This window comes from Rhinolophus sinicus, linkage group LG12, assembly GCF_036562045.2.
Source record: "Rhinolophus sinicus isolate RSC01 linkage group LG12, ASM3656204v1, whole genome shotgun sequence".
In the NCBI taxonomy this organism is placed as follows: Eukaryota; Metazoa; Chordata; class Mammalia; order Chiroptera; family Rhinolophidae; genus Rhinolophus; species Rhinolophus sinicus.
The window spans coordinates 17,326,349-17,350,804 of NC_133761.1; the positions used below are offsets into that span (position 1 = coordinate 17,326,349).

General features: G+C 36.6%; 1 protein-coding gene across 1 annotated transcript in view; it reads left to right on the top strand.

The window, feature by feature from the left end:
- Window positions 1-24,456, top strand: part of EIF3H (eukaryotic translation initiation factor 3 subunit H) — an 89,758-nt gene that overhangs the window by 20,272 nt on the left and 45,030 nt on the right. The window lies entirely within an intron of this gene.

The window sequence follows — 24,456 nt, forward strand, 5'->3', positions numbered from 1 at the left end:
CATTGACCAATTCCTCTCCTTACCCCCACTCCCAGCTGCTGGCAACCACCATTCTACTTTCTGTTTCTGAGAGTTTGACTACTTCAGGTGCTTCGTGTATGTGGAATCGTGCAGCATTTGTCTTTTTTGAGACTGGCTTATTTCACTTAGGTTAATTGTCCTCAAGGTTCATCCATGTTGTAGTATATGACAAGATTTCTATCTTTTTAAAGGTTAAATATTCTGTTGTGTGTATATGCCACATTTTCTTTATCCATTTATCCATTGATGGATATTTTAGATTGTTTCCACCTCTTTGCCATGGTGAATAATGATGCAAATATCTCTTCAAGAATGTATTTTCAGTTCTCTTGGATATATATATCCAGAAGTGGGATTTGCTAGATTATATGGTAATTCTGTATTTAATTTTTTGAGGAACCTCCGTATAGTTTTCCATAGGGGCTGCACCAGTTTACATTCCCATCAACAGTACACAAGGGTTCTACTTTCTCCGCATTCTAACCAACACTTGTTATTTTCTGGTTTTTTGACAGTGGCCCTTCTAACAGGTGTAAGGTGATATCTCATTGTGGTTTTCATTTGCGTTTCCCTGATAGATAGTGATGTTGAGCATCTTTTCGTATGCTTGTTGGCTATTTGTATGACTTTGGAGAAATGTCTGTTCAAGCCCTTTGCTCATTTGTTAGGATTTTTTGTTGTTTAATTGAATGAGTTCTTTATATATTGTGGATATTAATCCTTTGTCATAAGTATGGTTTGCAAATATTTTCTACCATTTCTTAGGTTGCTTTTTCACTTTGTTGTTTCCTTTGCTGCACAAAAGCTTCTTAATTTGACATAATCCAGCTTGTCTATTTTAGGTTTTGGTGTAATATCCAAGAAATCATTGCTAAGACCCATGTCATGAAGCTTCTTCCTTATATTTTCTTCTAAGAATTTTATGCCAGTACCATGCTGTTTTAATTACTGTTGCTTTGTAATATGTTTGGAAATCAAATGTGAGGCTTTCGGCTTTGTGTTTCTTTTTCAAGATTTTTTTTGGCTATTTAGGGTCTTTTGAGATTTCCATATAATTTTAGGATTTTTTGTTTGTTTGTTTTGTTTTGTTTTTCTATTTCCACAGAAAATGTTATTGGTATTTTAATAGGGATTGAATCTGTAGATCACTTTGGGTAGTATGGACATTTTAGCAATATTAAATCTTCTAATCCTTGAACAGGGTATATCTTTCTATTCATTTGTGTCATCTTTACTTTCTTTCAGCAGTGTTTTGTAGTTGTCAGTGTACAAGTGTTTCGCCTCCTTAAATTCATTCTTAAATATTTGTTTTGATGCTATTATAATTTAGAGTTTTTAAAAAATTTATTTTAGTCATTCATTGTTTATATAACTTCTAATTGGTCACTTTTAATTTGGATAAAAACGTTACTAACTCATTCGACTCCACGTCCTCATAGTACCTTGAACATGTAATAGACACAAAGTGTACTCTTGCTAGGTCAGTACCTTCATACCGCAATTTGGTCCAAAATCATTTTTTCACTAAAGGTCCTTAAGGACTTTGAATTTTGAAAAGCTTTTGTGTAGTATGTATCTTTTTTTCCTTTTAAACTGACCAAGCTCTCCCTGTGTCATCTGAGCTACTGCAATGTTTCACCTGAATTATTGTAATACTGCAGGATTAAGGTTGGGATTTCTCTGCAGTCCATTCTGGCAATATTAGGATATCTCTGTTTCTCTATTCACCAGCATATCTGGAGATGCTTAATTGTATTTCAATAATAACTACTTTAGAGCTGGAAGACAAAGAGATTGTCAACATAATTTTTTTGGTTTACAAGTGAGGAATCTGAGAGGTTCGTTTGAAGTGATTTACTCAGTTAGTGGCACAGTGGGAAGTAGAATCCATTCCAGGATAGGTTTTATTGTCACACAGTTTTCTCAGGTAATTAATTTTGTTTTACAAAATTCTCAGTTTAGAATATGAGCAAGAATATGTTCAGTGCAATAGGGCAGATGAACAAAACAAGTGTTACTAATTTCATATCTTGATCATTGGAAGCTAACTTCTCTTACGGACTTGAGGTAATCGACCCACATACTGTTGCATTAACGTACTGTAGGAAACTCATTAAAAAATGTTGTAACAACACTGAGATAAGGAGAAATGCTGTTCAGTTTAGCATTAAATAATAAAATGCTGGACATTGTGTACTATATGTACACTGCCCATCATCAGTTATTACTCGGCACCGTTGAAGGTTTTATCCGTCCCGTTTTCCAGATTAGGAAACTGATGCTCAGGAAGACCAATGACTTGTCCAAAATCATTTAACTGGGAATTGGGAGAAGAGGGATTGAAATCTGGCTGCCAGGTTGCACAGGCCATGGTTTTCCCACTCTGTGGTGTTGCTTTCAGGCACTTAGTGAAGGGGAAGCCAGTGATTAAAGGCTGGTAAGTGGAGAGCATCGTTATTCTGTATCTGAAATCTGCTTTTTGGGTAAAACAACAAAATTTTTTTCTTTGGCTTATCTTTAGAAGTTAGTAGGATTTGCCATTTTCCTTATACGTGTGAAAAATCTAAGACAACACTCTATTTCTTTATTGCCTTATGTAGTAGTCTTGAATTTTAGGTTCTCTCACCTAATCCATTTATTTATCTGAATGGGCATTAGTATTTGTATCAAACCTAGATAAAAGCTAAATTTTCCTACTGAATGGGTATATGGTAGAATCGAATAGTTTTGCATTTCGATTACTTAAGTCATGTGAAAGGCCCATTGTTTTGCTTACTGCTTTTCAGTTATATCATACCTGCTAAAACTAGTATTTATTCAGGGAAGGATTTGTTGTTGTTGAGCAAGCATGTTTATTTTTTTCATTGATTCTTTCTGCCTTCCTGTGAGAGAAGCACCTGCATTAGCTCCATTTTACAGGTGAGGAAACTGAGGCTCAGAGAGGTGACAACCTTCTCAAGGCTTTGCAAACTCCAAGTGGCCCAGCAGGTCTCTCTGACATCAGGGATGGATCTTTTCTTCTGTCTTCCCTGTTATGGAAGTAAAATACTCACCAAATGTTTTATAATCTTAGTGATTACATATTTTGAGTTGCTTAGGTTGTTTTTTTTTAACGTAAAAAACTTAAAATTTTTATTTTGGTTTTGGTACCTCATGTAAAGTAGAGATTTTAAATCTGTGGTCCAAAAGTAAAATGTTTAAATTAGGGGCTGGCAAACTAGGATCGGTGGACCTGTTTTTGCATGTAAGGTTTTGTTGGAACCCTGTCATGCCCATTCATTTATGTAATTTCTGTGGCTGCTTTCCTGGTCCACTGGCATTAGTTGAGTAGTTCTGACAGAAGCCATATGGGCACCCAGCCTGAGTTTTTTAATGTCGGGCCCTTAAGAAAGTTTGACTACCCCCTTTTTATGTATAATTTTTCTTGTTATTTTCTCTCTCTCATAAGGTTAAAGAATAAGGTGGTAGTTACCACTTTTCCTTATCAATTGATGACTTTTTGTTTGTTGTTTATTTCTTCTAGATGTTCTCCTTAACATTAACTCTGAATCCAGAATGTATTGTGGGCAATGTAATGAAAATGCTGATATTATCGGGTGTTTATTTTACTGGTGCATCTGGAAAGTATCAAAATACGTACTTTTTGCTTTCATTTTAATGCAGTTTTCCTTTAAGAACCCCCCCCACACACACACACATAATTGAATTGTTGCTGTTTAGGGGAACTGTTTGTAGGTAATAGGGTAGAAAGGTATTTAATTCATGGTTGCAGACCTGTAACCAGGTATTGTGGAAAGGTAATGGTGTGAGGCCAAAAACTTGGGTGAGAATCCCAGTTCTATACTTAGGATGCATGTGATACTGAATCACTTCACTTCTGAATCCATTTTCTTCTGACATCTTAATATCTTTCATTTAGCACATATTAATTGCTCACTTACTGAGTACTGGAAACAGCTGAATGATTATTTATGCGATTAACTTTTTGGGTAGTGCTACCTTGGATTATGTTACAATAGGGTGATGAAAACTAACAAAACTGTTGTGGCATGAAATTTTTCTTGTTTGTTTCTCTCCCTGAATTCACATTTTGTCGCACATATGATAACTCTCCTTGGAGTGGTTTAAATCTTGGTACACTTTTATATTAGATAATTTACTTTATAGTTGAAAGTGGGATAACTTGCTCATATTATAGAATATATGAATAGAAAATTTTTAAAAAATTGAATAGAAAAACTCATATTAAAATTCCCATTAGGGGGCACTATTACCAAGCTTAGGAGAGCTGGAAACTAATTTGTTTTCTCAGACATGCAACCCGAGGCTTGCTAAAAGGGAAAATATTTTCATCTGATAAGATTCAGATACTGTTTTATACAACTGAATTCCTTAAATATGTTATAAAGTGCACTGAATTAAACACAGATCCAGTAACTCACTGTCTTATTTTTCAGTAGACTAAATCAATTTAATATTGCAGGTGATATAAGAAGCTTACTTTATTCTGCATCAGAGCCAAATCCATAATTTTCATATTTGGAGAGGGCAGATTTTTTATTTTGCTCTCTTTAAGTCAGTCCAAAGGATGATCCTTGGCTTTCAAATAAGTTTCTTTCAGAAATGAAGCATGGAGACCGAATTGTACTACTGAGATGCACTTAGGGGATTGAAATGATGCCTTATTCAGAGACTATTAATGTGGGTAGCATTTATCATTGCTGAAGTAATTCCACACATTGAGGTGATACACACACACACACACACACACACACAGCTTTTACCTTTTTTGTTCATTTTCAGGTACTTGATAATTGTCTTTTGTTACTCGAGTTTGGTGTTAGAGCAAGAAATACTACTACTATTTACTGAATGCTCTACACAATTATTTTGTTATCATTCAGCTTCCAAAAGAAAAGCAGTCTTAGTCTTAAACAGGCCATTCAAGGACTAAAATATGAATTGGTAAAAATGTAATTAAAATAAAATATATTTAATGTAATTTTTCACAGCCTAGGGTCCAGAGAGTAGGTTTGTAAATGTATTTTATATTGGAGAGAATCTCTGCTTAATTATCTGCTTCTTGAAATCTCACCTTCCTTCTCTTTCTTAGTTTGCCTGTGGCCGTCACACCCAGGGCAAAACTTGAAAACCTAGCCTATGCTTACTGTTTCGGTTTTGTATTGCTTTTGAGTTCAGGAGAATGTTGAGCCAGGAGAGTAGAGAAAGCTTTTTGTATTTTTTTAAATAGATGGGACATTTTGTGAAAAGACATGATGTTTACTTATTATTTTGAATTGTCTTCTATCTGTATGAATAGTCAGTGATCAGGATCTGGTCGACAGATTCATTAAAAAAATTGTGTTTCTTTTATTGCATTTTTAAAGAGATTTTCTTGGTAGAAACATTGGCTATATAGGACAGTTTTGGAGTGGGTTTTAAAACTTATTGGAGAAGTAGAAGTTTGTTTGCTTTGTGACCTCAACTCATTAAAGTGGCTGTATGATAAAATATTTCAAATATCTTGGAAAAAAAATCTCAGTAATTCATTTCAGCTTTTATCCAGCAAAGTACATTGAGTAGGTGGTGAAAAAGATACAAAAATATGAAATCCTGGTTACTGCTTTGAAAGATTTTAAGTGGGAGAGACAAGTGTGTAAATAAAGATTTGTGAAACAAAATTGATGTAAGTCTAAAGTGAAAAAGAAAAAACATGATGGGAACACTCGGAAATATTTTGGGAATGACTTCACAGGGGAGGTGAAGTTTGATTTTGTAGGTGAATGACAGTTGCATTTTAAATAATTTTTAAGGAAGTTACATCTTGTAAGTTTGTTCTAATTATTCTCATTTCTGGGCCCTCATAAATAACACAAGTATCTCTAGAAATAAAAAACAAACTATGTAATATAAATTTAACTTGTCATCATTATTGTTCAGAGATAATTTTGTTCCTTGGCGGCATTTTTCAAATTTTGTTGCTGAATTTGTATTCAGGAAGAGAAGTCATTTTTGAGGTCGAGGCTCTTCAGATCTATGAAAAGACTCCTGATAATTTAGTGACATGTTTGTAGAAACTTGGAACCCATGCTTCATTTATCTTTATTTAAAATATTTAATAAATATTTAAATAATGTCTTTAATACATTTTAAGTATCTAACAAAATACTGCATTTTAAATGCAACATTGTGTAGAAAGGTAATTAGAATCTGTACACTGAATTATGGTATAATTCTCCTGGATGCTGATCTCTTTGTAGTGTTTTGAAAATGTTAAACCATTCACATTTATTGATTGAGCGTTGAATATTCAGGGCAGTGAACTTCAGATTATTGCTTACTTAAATTATTTTGATTGTTCAGAAAGCCTATGGTTTGTGATTTGAAACTAACTTAAAAACCTTAAACTTACTTTATGTTTAGCTTTTGGTTTACTAAGATGATTAGAATACGAGAACTGAATTCCAAATATGAGGCATCAACCCTAATATTTTTATGCCTTTTTTGTTCTTTTCAGTTTAGGTGTCATATTTTAAGTGCAAGAGTAGGAGTAAAGTCTAGCTTCATTTTAAAAGCTTGAAAAATATTTTTGCGTTTACTTCATGTTTTAAAATTTAGGATTTTTTCCCCCTCCTTTTAAATGAGTTGAGAAAATCCTGTGCGTGGAAATATATACTACTGAATATGTGGTCAAGGTAAAAGATTTTTCTGCTTAAAGAAATTAAAGCGCTTTACACCGTACCCTCCCTTGGTCCCTAAAGTGTAAGTGCTATGGTTTGGAAAGAAGCCAAGTAAAACCTGTTCAAATTTTGTGCAGACTTAAAGTAATACTTTAAGATTTGAAAATTACAGGTGGATACAGTACTTAAATAGTATTTAAAATTCCTAAGTTTCCCAAGTCTAAAAATGTAATCCTTAAATTACTATTCCCTGTGGTTTAAATTTTAATTAAATAAAAATTGTCTTACTTTTGAACAACAACGTTAGGTATAGATATTTGAATTTATTGCTAAACTTTAAGGCAATAACCATTAAAAATGAACTGTTTTGGCACTAATTAAAATATCAAAAAGCCACAGTTTCAGTGTGTGACCAAAGGTCCTCGCTATTTCTGTTTTTCCAAAATTGTCCTGACCAGCGCAATTCCAGCTTACTTCCTATCTTGCCCAGAAGTGCTACCCTCCCCTCCCCAATTAAATATATTACCTGATCTGCAAGTTTTATGGCTTGATAGATTTATTATAATCAGACTTGATGTTTTAGTGCCAATACTGCTTTCCAAACTGCCCTTTATATTAAAAGAGTGAGATCTTAGTCATGCCACTGAAGTGTTCTGTTTGTTTTATATTTATCTCAGCAGGTGAAATTTTCATAGCTCTTGAGACTTGTATCTGAGATTGCTCCTACCAGTTTCAGAGTGGTGTTTTCATACCTTCGTTTCTTTTTCATCATGAGGAGTTTGGCTACTTTTTATCAGTATTTTACTGAGTACATTTTTGATGCTTTGTGGTATATTTGAACACACAGGCAATGTTTATTTTGAGTTAAGTAACAATGTGTTGTAGGTTTATAACGCGGTCCTGCGTCTCCCCGTGACCCTCACCCCTCATCCCTGTTGGTTTTCACCCTTTATTTTCTCTTAACATTTAAGCTGCAGACTCTTTAATACACATGCATCTTTTCTTCCCTGCTTGATTGGTGAAATGATCACAAAATTATTCCAGTGGTGGTGTTTCCGTTTTGTAGCATTGGATAGGTGATGACCTTGTAGAGACATGTTTTGGCGACAAGCTACTAATCCCACAACCAGTAACAGTGGCTGCAAGAGTCTAGTTGGGGCTCTTTGGAATGGTGGCACGTTGGGAAAACCGCAGCAGGCAGCAGAGGCAACAGCACTCCTTACTCCCCAAATACCCGTTGTCCTCAAGCCACTGTACCTTCCAGGTCCATCTGTTCTCACTTTACCTTCTCTGCTCTTCTTTCTTATTACTTTGTTATTTATTCATCAAATCATTATTTTAGTGGAATCTATGTGCCAGGCATTTGCACTGCCCATCGTACCTATGTCTCCACTAAGGCTATTTTCTGAAGTGTTTATCATTTAAAGAATTTAGCTGTTCTAACGAGGATCTTTGAATAGAAGCATGGGAAGATTTGTTAGCACATTATGTTAGTGAAATCAGATTATTTGTGTAAAGTGAAGATGACGTTGCCATTCAGGTGAATGTGTCCAGAAAATATTTTTGTGTAGTTGGAGAATGAGTTGGGTTTACAAATATATACCTGCAAATCTATGCATCTCAGAAATTGCAGTTCAAAGTGATTCCACTGTTTCATAAAATAGTTTTGTTCCTAAAATTTACTTTTATTTTTTTATCTCACCGGGTAGTGACTCCCAAAAGTTTAAAGTGTCTCTGTCAATAATTGAATCTATGAACACATGTGCTCAGTTTTAAAAGTGGACTCAGTTTTGTGACCAAGATTCTTTTGATAATGTGAATTATTTCTGCTTAATTCATAGTTTTTTTCCTCATCTTACTCCTACCATTCCCACTACCACTCTCACCCTGGAAACAGAAAAAAACATGAAAAGGACTCAGTACTAGAAGAGAGTGAAGAATTGTTTGAAGCGTGGTGATGTAATGCCTCTATGGCCACCAGCCATTTTCTCTGGTGATAAAATGAGGAATGGGATGGTAAGGACAACGTGAACTGTTAAGAACGCTGTAAGCCACATCTGGGTTACTCGCCACTGTTTAGGAGATACTGGACAACTAACAGCGAGACTCTGATGTCTTGTCCAGATTTGTACGAGGTGTGATCAGAAAATACAGTGAGCGTTTAAATTAAAAAAAAAGTTATTACAGTAAAAGACACATTGCCACTAATTCCCCTCAAAATACCCACCTCGCTTCGAACACACTTATCCCATAGTTCTTGCCACTTTCTGAAGCAGTTCTGGAAGTCCTCTTTTGTGAGTGCCTTGAGTTACGCTGTTGTGGCTGCCTCGATGTCCTGAATGGATTCAAAATGTTTACCTTTTTGGTCATTTGACTTTGGTGGAAAGCCAGAAATCACATGGTACCAAATCCGGTGAATAAGGTGGATTTAGACACACTGTAACGTTTTTATTTGCCAGAAATTGCTGTCCCACAAGCGATGTGTGATACGGAGCCTTTTCGTTGTGATCACAAAATATGGTGAATGCAGCTGCCCAGTGCCACCTAACGGAAAGGCAGGGATCTTCAACATGGGAAGTGGCGCGTTGAACCTTAGTAACAGTGCGTGACAAGGTCCTACTTGTTCGGTGCAGTCACTTGGGGAGGAGCTGTGGTTGAGAGAAGGTATGTTTTAAAGTGTGCCTTAAGTCATCCTGTGCCATGACTATGCTCCGTGTCACACATCGCTTCTGGTATATGGCAATTTCTGTCAAAAACAGTGTGGTGTGTGTCCTCATCCACCTTATTCACTGCATCTGGCACCATGAGACTTCTGGCTCTTCCCCAAAGTCAAAATGATTCAGGACATCGAAGTAGCCATGACAGCACAACTAAAGACACTCACGAAAGAGGACTTCCAGAACTGCTTCAGAAAGTGGCAGGAACAATGGGAAAAATGTGTTCGAAGCAAGGGGAGTATTTTGACAGGCATTAATGGCATGTTTCTTTTACTGTAATAATTTTTTTTAATTTAAACATTCACCGTATTGTTCAATCACACCTCATATGTCTTTCCATATTATCACCTCAAACTATGAGCAATCTGATAAAAAGTTACAGTAGCCAATTTTACATGTACGGAAATGATGTGTGTATATGACATGTACCATTATAGCTCTTAGTTGAGAAAATTTCTAAAATCACACACACACACACACACACACACACACACATCTTGCAAACTTTCTGAAAGGCATAAAAGGAAGGAAGGTTAGACTGAGTTCTGGCTAAAGTGCTGGTAAAGTTCTGGCGTACCAGTGATTATAATCATGGTCTCTCCAGCCTCAGTTTTCACATTTGTGGAGTGGATCACAACAGGAACTTCTGTAATTCTTTTAGCAGGTGGGTAACGGAGCCCCAGAGAGACCCAACTCTAAAATTAGTAGCAAATTCTGAGCTAGAAACCCCAACATGCCTGTCTAAGAGTAATTTACCACAATTCAGGAGGCTTGTCAGTAATTGCAGTATTTTGTCAAAATCACTGAGTGAGTTATATAAATGCCTGCAGTAGTGACTTGTAGGCATGACATGTTTACTTGGTGTTATCATTTACTATTTATCATACAGCTGGAATCAGATGATTGTTGAATTTAACACTGGACTTCAGAAAGTTTCCTAAGTTTGTGTGTGTATATACTAGTTATTAAATAAAAATAAAGGGCAATTCTAGTCATCAGGTCAGCAGAACTTGAGTGGTGGTTGAATATGTATAGTCAGCTCAGATGTTCTAAACCCATTTAAGCACTACAGGTTAGCACAGCTTCTAGTATTTTGTTGAATGGAGAAACTAATTGACAATATAGATTGATCTGGGTGGGTTCAGGGAGGAAAACTACATCCTTATTAAATGCCACTAAATGGCAGTTGCAACCAAGTTTGAATAGAGGGTTTAATTTGACTTAGGAAATCAGTGTCTGACCGCTAACAGAAGGAAGACTTTGTGGAATCCATTGCTTTGCAGATGACTGAAACAGACAAGACTGACACAGCTGTCATGGGAATTTCCTTCTTTATACAGTACGATTAAGTGGTGTGTTGTTCAGTGCTTCAGTTTGCTGCGAGTGCCATCTGCACACGGGGAGTTAACGAGAACAGAGCCTGGAAAGGAAGTGGACCGGGTAGTTGTAAGGAATCTGTGCAGACGTTGGGTGCCACTCATGAAACAGTGAGCAGTTGGTGATTTTCCTTTGTAACCAGTACAACTAGCTGTCTGAAAACTGGAGGTGTGCAAGACATAACAACTCTCACAGTTCACCTTCTTTGGGTATCATGATACCTACGGTTGAGACCAGCTAAGGAAATCCAAGGACAGTAACTATGGTTCATGCTTCCTTTTCTTATTTTCCTCTATTTTTTGATACAATATTTTTGCTGCTTTAGTGTTTGCCACCAATTTTGAGGTGGATTTCATAATCTGAGCATTTTTACTTTGACTAAATGGAACCTTTTTGGACACAAATTAAATGACAAAAAAAGTTTTCTGAGAGACATTTAAGTACCTTTTTAAAATGTCAGTTAAGACCTATAGATGGGAAAATTGCTTCACAATCTTACACGTAATCCACAGGGAACCTTATGAATGATGGGGAATTGTGTATGCGGTAGAGGAATTCACCAGCAGAGTCCAACCTGTACACCTTTGTCACTGGATAAATCTATTTGAATCTGAGGTTTATAATTTATAAAACAGTTCTTTTTGTGTGTGCATGGTTACCTTTTTGAGGTCATCCGGTACCTCCGTAGGAATTAACATAACCTTATATAGGTGACGAGCAATACAAAGCCACTGTGGTTTCTGTGGTTTTACCAACCACGGCTCCAGTTCTAAAACATTTAAAATGAGACCTGCTCTCTCTTTAAAATTTTTTGGGACACAGAGTTGTCTTATCAGGAAACTTCAGTAACTTAAGCAGATCCATAACTGAGGGGAATTAATAACAGAAAGTTTTTGTTGACACCAGGAAGTAGATTAAATAGTGCAAGTGCAGTAATGAGTACCATATAAGATAAGCGCGAGCCACCTGGGGTTTGTTAGGCTGCTTGATACTTTGATCACAATATTATTTCAAGGCTTGTCTTTTTAAATTGCTAAGTTTTCTTGTCATCTTTGTGATTTAGACCACAATTTCTTTCACTGCAAAGAGATTTTTTAAAAAGAAAGGCTCTAGCCAAGCCAAAAATTCTAGAGAGGTGCAAGTTAACAGCTAATCAAGCCATAGAATGAGAAAATCTGTTTAACATAAAATTAAAAACTTTGAAAGTATAGCAGTTGAATATCAAGTTCATTTGATATTCTCTTTAGTTGTTTGCTTGGATCATAACTATACTTTTGTTTATCGTGGTAGTGGAGCACTAGACGGATATTTGGTATAATTCATTTATTTATTGTTTTATATAAATATATACATGCATATTTCATGTTTTGGGAACGATGCACTGCTATCGCTTTCACGTCAGCTGGTATTAAGTGGTTTTGATGAACATCTTTGAGAATTTACTGAAAGATTTTGAATACTTCACCCATAATGAATGAATTATACTAATCACAGAATTTAATTTGTTTGATACATTGTCTCTCTTTGTCTTTGAACTTGAAATTTTAAACTTCGCTTAGTCTAAAATAGATGAATGAAATTTTTAGTTATCAAAATCAGCAGACTTTCCCTACACTAATTTTCTTTACTATGGAAGTAGTGTTTTATAGGTATTTAATGGTATCTTTGTTATGCATTTAAGCAAATATTTTGCCTTGGGAAAATAAATATTCAGGCTTGGGCAAATAAATTCTCATTTTGACTAATAAAGGGAGGATGGGAGATTTAGTAATTTTAAGATGTTGTTGTCCTTAACGTAATAGTAACAATCATCATCATTAAATGCCATTTTGAAAATTTACACGTAAAGTGCTCTGTACATTTATTCACAGGCTCATTAATTTTCACTGTTTTGATTTTTGAGTACTCTTACAAATGTTGTGATTTGGCTTGATGTCTCCATGTCCCAGTGTAACTTTTTCGACTGGTTAAGGGCTAACGTAAGATGGGCTTCTTTTAGTATGTCTAAATTGCCTGTGGCAGTGAAAGGAGTATGTGGAAATGACAATCAACAGCCTTGTTGTTTTTCCTGATAGGACAAAGCAGAAAAGTATTAAAAATAGGAAAAAATTTGAACATTGGAAAGAGCGCTTACCAAGAGTTTGTAACATTTTTATTTTTGGAAAATAGGGTAGTACTTTAAGTTTTAGAGATATGTGCCTCAATGATTCAGGAAAAATAAACTCATATAAAAGGCAGAGGCATAGATTTAGAAATCAGCATGTGGTAAAAGCGTAGAAAAATGAGAAGATATGTCAGTGAGAGCAAAGACTTAGTTTGGAGGAATGGCCTGAAATGATACTAAATAGGGTCAGATTGTGGAAGTCTTTGAATGCTTGGAAAGAAGCTTAGACTCAAAGCAGTTATCCTAGGTTTCCTAGCAGAGGTGAGATAGTATGAAATCAATATTTTGTGGCTAGAGGCAGGAAAAACAGACGAATTAATGAGGCTTTGAGTGAAATATGGGCAGTAGCAGTAAGAATGGAAAGGTGAATGTTAGAGAGAGAGATGGAAGAAATGACAGAAACTTGAGTTCAAGGGTATACACACATTTTGAGGGTTTGACTTCATGTATCAAATAACTTTAATGTCTGACATTCTAGAATAATTAAATTCCGGTTTGTCATCCCTTTCCCTCTTGAATCCTTTGTGAAAAGCACCTGTCCTGTGATAATGATATGTGTGGCAGAGCAGATGGGTAAGCTGTTGATAACCACCGGAGGGATTCCTGCACTTGTAACAATACCAGATTTACTAAAATATCAAATACGTAAGATTTTGCAATATAGGGAGCTGCTTGGGCCATTTTGAAAGTACATAAGTTGTTTGGAATAATCAGTGTGATGTAGATGTGAACTGGTATTTTTAGGGCTCTTAAGAGAGAGGATTAATCTATGTTGTAAAGCTCCCAAGGACAGAACTACTGAAAGTAGAAACGAGTGAGTCAGTCTCCTTTACTCTTTCAACAGAATCATCCATTCACGGCATGAGATTCCTTAGACTGTTGTTCCTGTCTTAAGGATAATTTTTGCAACTTGTTGGATTCATTCATTCATTTAACAGATGTTTGCCGGTATCTCAGGAACTTTGCCAGATACTGAGGGATCACGTGATGGAACAAGTGGAGGAGAGAGACGATAGACAGTTAAACAAATAAGATATTTACCAATTGTGCTAAGTACTGTGGACGAAACAGACAGATGCTTTAACGGGTGGGGCCCCACCTTACAGGTCCTTTCAGAGAGTCCCAGGAACGGGAGTGAAGGATAAAGTATATTCAGTTGAAGTGAAGGATAAGAAAGAGGTAGGAGTAGAAGCAAACCAAGTGCCCAGGCTACCCCTGAGATGGGAATGAACTTGGCATTGTTTAGCAACTCTCAGAAAGCTAGTCTGTCTGAATAAATCCTGCTCAATGAGAAATTAAGGGGCTATGTCATCCAGAGCCGAATAGGAGTTTGGGTTTTATTCATGAAAGCAGAAAGAGGCTACTTTAAGTTACATGTAGTAATATACTTGAATCAATGACTTTTTGGTGTTGCATTTGAAATATTCATGAAACTAAGCTTGGTGGTTGTGTTTATTCTAAGCACGTTTATCCATGGCTACTAGACAACCTTCATAAACAAGTTTGTCTGGAGTCTTTTATTAATTTTTTTATTTGGAATATGTTATGTATTATGTGCCTCAATATGTAACTTATCACACAGATTAGATGAAAATTTTGCTTTACTTGTACACTGTACCATCTCGGACATACTATTGGGTATTTAAGTTTGTACAGGTGGGTTAGCATCCATCTCTGACAGAATGTGAACTAGAACTTGGAAAACATTCATTGTCATTCATTGGCACTCCAGTGTCAGGAATATGTGGTTCAGCAGTTCTCATTTCCCAAGTGCTGTGCTGTACGAGTACAGTGTTATTGGCAGAGTTTATTCCCACTACAGAGTGCCTTTTGTGCAGAGGAACTCTCTCAACTTTTACATTTGGGGTAAATATTAATACAACTTTGACCACTGTTGTAGAGTGTACAAGGTGTGATCAAACAACAGAGCGAATATTTAAATTTTAAAAGATTTACAGTAAAAGACATTGCCATTAATCCCCCTGAAAACACTCCCCCTCACTTCGATCACTCTTATCCATCGTTCTTGCCACTTTCTGAAGCTGTTTTCGAAGTCCTCTTCCGTGAATGTCTTTATTTCATCCTCCATCATGACAGTGTTCCGTGTCACACATCACTTCGGGTATATGGCAACTTCTGTCAAACAAAAACATCATGGTGTGTCCTCATCCACCTTATTCATTGGATCTGGCACCGTGTGACTTCTGACTCTTCCCCAAAGTCAAAATGACCATGAAAGGTAAATGTTTTGAATCAATTCAGGATCTCGAGGCAGCCATGACAGCGCAACTAGAGACACCCATGAAAGAGGACTTCCAGAACTGCTTCAGAAAGTGGCAAGGACGATGGGATAAGTGTGTTTGAAGCGAGGGGAGTATTTTGAGGGGGATTAATGGCAACGTCCTTTTACTGTAATATATATATATTTTTAATTTAAGCATTCACTATTTTTTGATGACACTTTGTACTACTAGTGTGAGAGCTACATATCGGCCCGCAATCTATGACATTATTTAAGAGATAAAAAAATGTTTGAAATAATTTGCTTAACAATATCCTTAAATAACTGCTGTGTTCTCTTTTGGGTATTTGAAATATTTTCAGCTTTTAAATTATTCAAGTTAAGAAAGTTGGAAAAGGATATATTGTAGTCTTAGGGACAGTCCTTTGATTTCCCTTTTATGCGGTTCTTAAACTTTCATTTGATTATTGACCCAGGGATCTCTTCGTGTTTGTTGACTAGCCTTACTCTTCTGTGTCTGGACTAAGACAGCAACTGTACATCAAGACTTTATCAGTATCAGTAAAATAGATGTCTTTACTGGTTATTAATTAGAGCATAGCAGTAGCAAACTTTTCTTTTCCTCCTGTCTTTTTAAGTGGGGAAGATCTTAAATAGTACAATGCGTGAAAGTTAGCACTGGGGATGCAATAATCTTTGCATGCTGTCATCATTATTGTAATGCTTCCCATCACTACTGGGAGCGGCAGTGACAACCACAGTGGTACTTGCTAACATTTATTGAGCACTTGTCATGTGCTGAGCACTTAGCATGCATTCGCTTAATCCTGTGGCCACTTGTGAAGTAAGTACCGTCCTGTTCCAGGTGGTGTGGTTATAGCCAAGTGGCTGGTATAGGACATGCTTTCAGAAGAGCAAGTCACTTCAGCACTAGGTTAAACTAGTGGGATTTGAGTTGCATCGTAAAGATAGGTGGTTCCCGCTTTCCTCTCTGAGCTTATCTCTTAACACTGCTAGGAGGAGTGTCAGCTGTACTAAACCACTTGTTTCCCACCCAAACCAAATCTGTCTGGTTCCTGGAGAGTGAGTTATCCTGCTCTGTCTTCTTCCTCACCCTTGCTGATTAACTCCTCATATTTCAGGACTCAGTGTAGACGTTATCCCCAGACCCCACACGCCTATATATCTCTGAGACTGGCTCTGGCTGTATGCACTCATAGGTCATATGCTTATTCCCTGATGGTGCTTATCAGAATGTATACTGGGGGTGCCAAAAATATGTATATAGATGACTTGTGTTCATCTTCTGTTGTTGGTGTATGTTATTATAATTTTAATACAGTTTTTCCTTTCTTAAAATGTGTATACATTTTTTTGGCACCTTCTGTGTATTTAAATCTTTTAATTTGGAATATTTTTAGATTTATAGAAGTTGCAAAGAATTCTAGCATACCCATCTCCCAGTGTCCCTTAATATTAACAGCTTGTATAACCGCGGTACATTTGTCAAAACTAAAAATTGGTACAAAACCATTAACTAAACTATAGATTTTCTTAAGATTTTTCTAGTTTTCCTACTCATGTTTTTTTCTGTTCCAGGGTCCAGTTCAGGGTACCATGTTGAATTTAGTTGTCATGTCTCTATAGTATCCTTCAAGTTGTGTCTTTTCCTTGTTTCTCCTGACCTTGGCCCTTTTGAAAACTACTCTTAGCTATTCTGTTACCAGTTTGGGCTTGTTTGATGATTTCTTATGATTAGATTGAGGTTGTGAATTTTTTGGAAGAAAACATGTGAAGTGCCCTTCTCATTACATCGCATCAGGGGGCACATCATCTCAAAATGTCTTAGTGCTGGTGATACTAACCTTGGTCACTTGGTTTAGGGGGTGACTTTTAGTGTGTTCTCCACTGAATAGTCAATATTTTCCCTAGAAGTGAGTCACTAAGTGCGGCGCATAGGAGGAGGGGCACTAAGTTCCACTGTCTGATGGGAGGAATATCAAAGAATTTCGGGAGATATGTTAAAAATACCTCAGTAATTAATAAATACTATGAGGACTGTCAGACTATATGTTAATTGCCTTTTCAACTACTATTCACTTTTACCAAATTGGATGCTCATTGAGCTCAGGGCCTAAGACTGATTCATTGTTTCTCTTGTATGTAGAACAGTGATATATGGTAAAAGCTCAATGAAATATTTGTTGAATGGCTAGAACTGAAAAAGAGAGTGTGTGGATTGCTTACCAAAGCTAAAATAGTTCAATTTGATTCTATAGGTAGTGGAAGAGTATTAACAGCTTGAATGATGTGACAAAAATTTTTACTGTCGTGGTGTCCTTTGTTTTCATTTTGTTTGTGATTAGGGACTATATTTTCCCCTAATTTTAACACGGTATTTAGAAAAAGTGTTTTTTCTTCTTAACTTTGAAGGAGAACTGATTAGAATAAAGTAACAAGATAAATTTAGACCAGAATTCTTATTTTGTGATTAAAGATAGCTGGTTAAATGTTTGGAGCATACTCTATATTTAGAAGGGTGGACTTAACTTGGGAAAGCATATAATTTCTAAGTAAATTAGCAGTGATAGAAAAATCCCTTCCCATTTCTCAAAAAAGGTGTTTAAAAGTGCCAGTGTTAAGTTTAACCTAACTATTGCATTAAAAATGGCCTCTCTGAACCCTGAGCACGCTAAATTTAACCTCCATGTTGGGTACCCATTTTACTTACGGATACCTTTCTGGCGTCCCTTCAAACTGTATATATATATATATAGTTTTTATAGAATGTCGGTTGATCCACTGGAAATAAGAACAATAAGCTATGCTTGCATTTGGCCATTGACTGTTTTGCTAAGTAGTAGCTAAACAATGAAGAGGATTTTTCTTTACGAAGAACTTGAAGACTTTAGGAAATTGATATTGGGATTTAATCTTTTGTTTCAGCTGCTATTGCCACCAGCCCACTACGGATGACTTTTCTCACCTGCTCTTTTCCCTAGGCAGTTAAGCAGTTCTTCAGACTGTTAAAATACTCTGCCTTCTTCTATTTCATTATTTCCATTTAAAAAAATCTACATTGTCATTTGCCATTGATCTTAAGGGCCCTTACCCTTAGGAGAGAAGAATCAGAGTACCTGTGTGTTCATTTAAATTAAAACTGTTGGTGAAATTTACGGAATAATTTTTTGAACTTAGAGGACTCAAATGTTGAGTGTTTTGCGATGACAAAAATTGTTGGGAAATTGAACTGTGAAATAGTTGGACATGTAAATGAGTATCATCAACTCAATATACCTGGTTTTTTTTTAAATTCATAAAATGATACAGTTGGGTGACTTAAGAATGGTTGACCTATAACTCAGTGGATTTAGGCACTCACACCCAAGTTAGTATATACATATATAATGTTTATGTTTGTGTGTAAAATTTATATATATAAATTCTGAATAGCCCCACTTCTTAATAGTTCCTTGCTAAGATGAACTACTGCTATTCACAATGTCTTTCATCTCTCAGTAGAAAAACAAGGAAAACAATGAAATTTAGGGGTTGGCAGCATGAACGAAGTTGGAGCTGACGTGAGAGGTCAGGATTTCTTACAGTGGGTAAAGAGGGTGGTGGTAGGGAGAGGTTTGGAAGTGGAGGCCATTGCAGGACCTTATTGCAAAGGTGCTGAGAGATGCAGCCCTTACCTCACACGTTACTCTTTTGGCTTCGGTTTCCTCATGTGTAAGATGGTGACAGCTGATATCTATAACTTTGTGTATATTAGTTTCTAACCATTTTGTTCAAGAGTTGGCCTTTAAATCACTGGCAGTGGGCAACTACGAAGGCTTTTTGTGTTACGAGAATGTTCAGATCTGTTTTAAGAAAAACGGTTAGCCTGCAGGAAGACCAATCAGAGCATCAGCGATGGGAATGAAGAGAAGGGGTAGCTATGAGAAATTTCGTGTCTTCTGAGTAAAGGGGTAAATTTGTATTAGTCAATGACAGCTAACTTGAATTGTAGGCTAGGCTTGTTATGATCTTGAAAATTTCAGCTTAAACTCATTTTAAGTGAAGTTTATGACTTACTTCTTTGAATAATCATCCATGACAAATTTATTTTATATCAGATTGGTCAGCTTGTTAAAACCCTGGTAAAAATGACTACTCTTATAATTGTTTTGTATGTGAAATCATAGCTACCCAGTAGCCATGTGAGTGGCCCTCTGGTGTAGCGGTGGAGGCGTGGTCTCTGGAGTTAAATAGACTGGACGGATTTGAATCTGACCTGAGGTTGCCTGGTAGCACCATTTACCCTTTAGGGTTGTTCTGGGGATTGAGTGAAAATGCTTGCAAAACATAAGGCAGTGCCTGACTCATAGTAAACACGTAGTGAGTGGTAGATATTGTTCTTAATTTTCACAAAAGCACAATTTTGGGTACAATTTGGGGTTCACTGTATGCCTGCAGGCATATGAAATATGTAGGGTCTATCTTCTACCGCAGCATAATTTAACTTAATCAATTGAGATGATGCTTATCAAATTTCAAGATTAAGCCTTATTGAATAGACTAATTTGCATTGTATAATTCAAAGTAATCAGGGCAAGTCAAAATTTAGAAGATTTTGAACAGTGTGATATTTAATAGGAACAAATAATGGTTTAGGCCCTGAGGGAAGAAACATAAACCATTACTAATTCAGTGTGAAGAGGACAGGATCAGCTAGAGGTTTCTGGTAAATGGGGTAAAAAAAAAAAATAAGTTTGTAACTCCGTGCAATGGGAACCTCACCTCTTTAAGGAATGGGGACAGTGGCTTGAGTTGGAGTCATCCTGCAACGCAGTTTAATTCCTAAGCTCCCTGGTGGAGTGAACTCCACTTTCTTCCCAGTCTGTAGGAAGGTATTTATTGGTAATAGAACAGAGGTGGAAAGCCAGCAACTCTCTGCCAGCATTTGGGTCTGTGAAGGCAACAGTAGGTCTTCAGTATCCCTTATGTATGAAAATAGGCATGCATTAAAAATATATATACTTTTCTAAAAATCTAAAAATATTTTTCTTCCTTCCTTCCTTCCTTCCTTCCTTCCTTCCTTCCTTCCTTCCTTCCTTCCTTCCTTCCTTCCTTCCATTTAGCCATCCTTTTTCTTTTATTTTTTTCATAATTTTTTTTATTTTATCCAGGTCCAGTGTATCACCCCTTTGGGGTGATCTGCAACCCTTTGGAAAAGCCACAGTGAGCTTACTACTTCTGTGCCCTTATTATATGAACATGCTGGGATATGGGGAGGTCTGGTGTGCTAGTCTTTCATGTTTGGTTACATGTGCTGTTTTTGTTTTGTTTCTTTGAAACATTTTTTTAGTTTCTGTGCTTTTCATACTGTTTTTGGAGCAAAGCTGTTCTGCCTCATATATTTTGTAGTCATATTTACTCTTCATCCATTTTACCCTCGCAAATTATTTTGATTTCTTTTTCTCAAAAAGACGAAGCATGATACAAGGATGAAATATATGCGTATGTAGTAGAAATTCAGTATCATGCTAATAAAAAAGAAACTACTATAAGTATTCTGAAGCCCTAGTCATGGAACTCCGTATTTTAGGTAGAAATAACACATTGTTTTAGAAACAATTTGTATAGCGCCATGAAATCTGGTCCTTGATGTAGTCATGAAATATGCTTATCTTCTATCAAGTCTTAATCATTATTCCTAATCATTAATTATGTTAGAGCTAGAAAACTTTGAATAGTGTCAGGCAAGAACCACTTCTTTGTATTTGGGGGGGTGTATTGTGAAACTTTGTAAGCATTCTATTTAGAAAATTATCAATTTAATCATATCTGTTTATAGATACTCATGGTATCCTCTTTTATTCATCGAGTTGTTATATATAATTATCATTATTTATTTTGATGTTCATTTTATCCCCAGTGGGATCAGTAGGATTCCTTTCAGGGTAGCTGTGGCCTTTTGCGATGTCCCATCAGTGTTTCGAGCATTTCCTTGCTCTATGGCATAACATGGTGCTCCAGGCTCATTTTGTGCTTTTCCCATCACAGTTCTTTAATCAGTCATTTCTCCAAGGAGCCCTACATCCTCCTAGAGAAGGATGGTATTTAAAAGACAAGAAGTGGGCACTGAGTGTGCTCATTGCTGTTGGAGTGTCAGTACTTCTGGACCTTTTATGCTGACGGAACTACGGGATGTACGTATTTAAGCACACGAGTAACACACACACAAACACTTCTGCATCTGTACTTCTGTATTTACTACGTTGAAAACTATGAGTTCACACTGAAATGCCCAACTCCAGTGCACTGCAACAGAGTTTATTCTGGTTTTTCCCCTTCCCATATTTATACCTCTCTTCTCTGATAGTGAAAATACCGGCCCACATTATGAATATATTTACTTATTTGGTTAATTTCCCCTTAATGTAACTACTAAGCTATCTCTGCCGTTACACCGCTTCCTGTGCGGACACCCTCCTCACCTTGCCCAGACTCAGACTCCACATCCCCAGCTCCTGTGCCCAGGACGCCTTCCTCGCCCGAGTTGGGCCCTGATACTCATGCCAGACCTCCCGTCCCTGGGTTGCCCGCCTTCCTTACCCTGCTCGGATGCTGCCCCTAATGCTGTGCTCCCCACTCCCCTACCTTCCTCACTTTACTGAGTCTCTGACTCCTGGTGCCGGCCGCTCTCATGTGAGGCCGCCTTTCTTCTCCTGTTTAGGCTCAGACACCCTCCTCACATGTGTGGGCTCTGACTCTCTGCTCTGGACCATTGCACACCCCTCTGCCCCAAGGTGTGGACCTTTTCTTCAGATAAAATGTACTTGTGCACAGTTCGGCACAGCATTTTGGAGGCTGACCCTACTTTTTCAGACCTTTGCGTTAGATAGGATTTTCTTGCTGCTCTATGATGATGGAGTAAATAGAAGAAGTTTGGAGAGAAACTCATTTTTCCATTTCCTGTTACTATGTCACAGTACACCTCCCTGAGTCGGGTAGCTCCTGCTTCCTCTTTAAAGGATTGAGCTAACCATCCGCATCACATAGTATCTCTTATCTGAACATAATTTAATTTTAGGAAAACTCTTTTAGGGAGAAGTTACAGAACTCCTCAACAGTATATATACAGGTCAAAGATTTCAATGTAATAAAAAAGTAAAACTAGAAACCAAAAATCATGAAAGAACGAAAAACATGAGTAAATTATTTAATATGCAGTCTCAGATTATGTAAGACCTTTCTGTGTGTGGCACAGAACCCAGAAAGGCGTAAAATAAATGGTTGATAACTTAAAAAATAAAAATAAAAACTGCTGCATGGCAAAGTGAAAGAAAATATTTGCAGTTCAGCACTGACAAAAGGCTAAGATTTAAAAATAATTTTTACAACTCAAGTGGGGGGAAGAAAATAAACCATGAGCCAACAGGCCAAAGGTGGTTCAGACAATTCACAGGAAAAGATACAGAAATAGCAGTTAAATGTGCAGAATTAAATATGCTCAACATTATTCATAATGAAAGAAGAACAATTGAAAATGACAACAAAGTACCAGTATCATCCTTTAGATTTGCAAAGATTAAAAAGTTTGAGAGCACACTGAATTTCTCACACATGATGTAGGGAAATAAGCACACTCATATATTGCTGATGGGAGTTTAAATTGGTACAAACTGAGTGAAGAGAAATTGGGCAATGTCAAAAATGGAAATAATTGCTCACCATTAATTCTTTACCTTGAAATTTTACTTAAAGGAATTGATTTACACTTCTCCTTACACATATGTAGAGTGATGTACATACAAGGGTGTTTATTACAGGAACGTGTACTACCAAAAGATTGAAAAAACTTAATGCCTATCAGTAGGAGAATGATTGAAAAATTGTATATCCATTCAGTGGGATGCCACACATCTATACAGAAATCTGAAAGGCGCTGTATGAACAGGTGTGGAAAATCTCCCAGATATATTTTTAAGGCAATAATTTTTTTTTTTTTTGGATCTGGCTACCTACCATTTGTGTTGAAAATACGTTGACTTTATGGATTTTTATGTGTAATAGGTTTGTATATGCATAGGCTACCTCTTTAAGGATACGTACATAAACTAGAAAGAGTGGTGACATCTGTATGAAGGGTATAGGAGTGAGAGGCAGACCTACGTTTCACTCTACATTTACTGAATTTTGAAACATATGTATGTGTTACTTAGGGGAGAAGTTATAAAATTAATGTATGCAGGCAAATAATTTTACGTTGCCCTACTCAGATGGTAATGCTGGCAGGCTGTTTCCTTGGTAAGTTACTGCTTAGTGTCTATCACAAGTATAAACCACTTTCCAGTTGTTGGCTGAACCTCCTTATTTGGAGCTTGTGTCTTGGGAGGAGGGGTTCCACAGATGAAACAGATCTTAGGTAAAAAAATACAAATTTTCACTTAAACTTTACGACAGTAGACTCGACATTCACAGACTTGTCGTTCTTTCTTCTGACTTTGGTTTGAAATGTGTAATCATTTAGTGAATTAGCGTAGCAGGCGTCCCAATTCAGTATTCAGCATTCACTTACCAGTGCGCCAATGCCATTCTCTGTCTGTTCATTATCATGCTGTGGGTGATGCCATTTGAAAAGTGATCAGAACTGTTTATTTCTGGTAAAATGGCCCTGAAAATAGCCACCCCTCACTCTTCGGCTGCTTTTATAAAGCTATTGCTTACAGTCATGAACAAGCAGTTATTAAATTGCTGATATAAATGATACGAATGTATTTATAAGATTAAAAATGTAGTTTCCCACAAATTAAACATTCACTATATTTTGGGTTATACATCAGCTCTATTTGGTTGTGTAACAACCAAATTCTTTATTTGACTTCCTAACATATTCTTGCATCATTGTTACTGAAGTCCAAAAACTTATCTGGTGTTCGGGAGACATAACATTTTTTATTTTAATTGCATGCTTTTCTGGACATGAACTTTGAGTATTTAAAGAGTCGGGCCTTGAGAAATTTTCTCTACAGTTACTTTAGCATATAAATGAATTTAACTTTATTACCAAGTAGAAAAAGGTAAGCTAAAATTATGGTGTTGACATAAAGATAAAATCAATTAACTTTATACAAGTAGAAGAACTTGGGCTGCATTAAGAAGATACAAGGGTTTGTGAAAACCATGGAAGCCCTGCTGTTCTCCTAATTTAATATGAAACTGCAGTAGTCCCCTCATCTGCGGGAGATACATTCCAAGGCCCTAGTT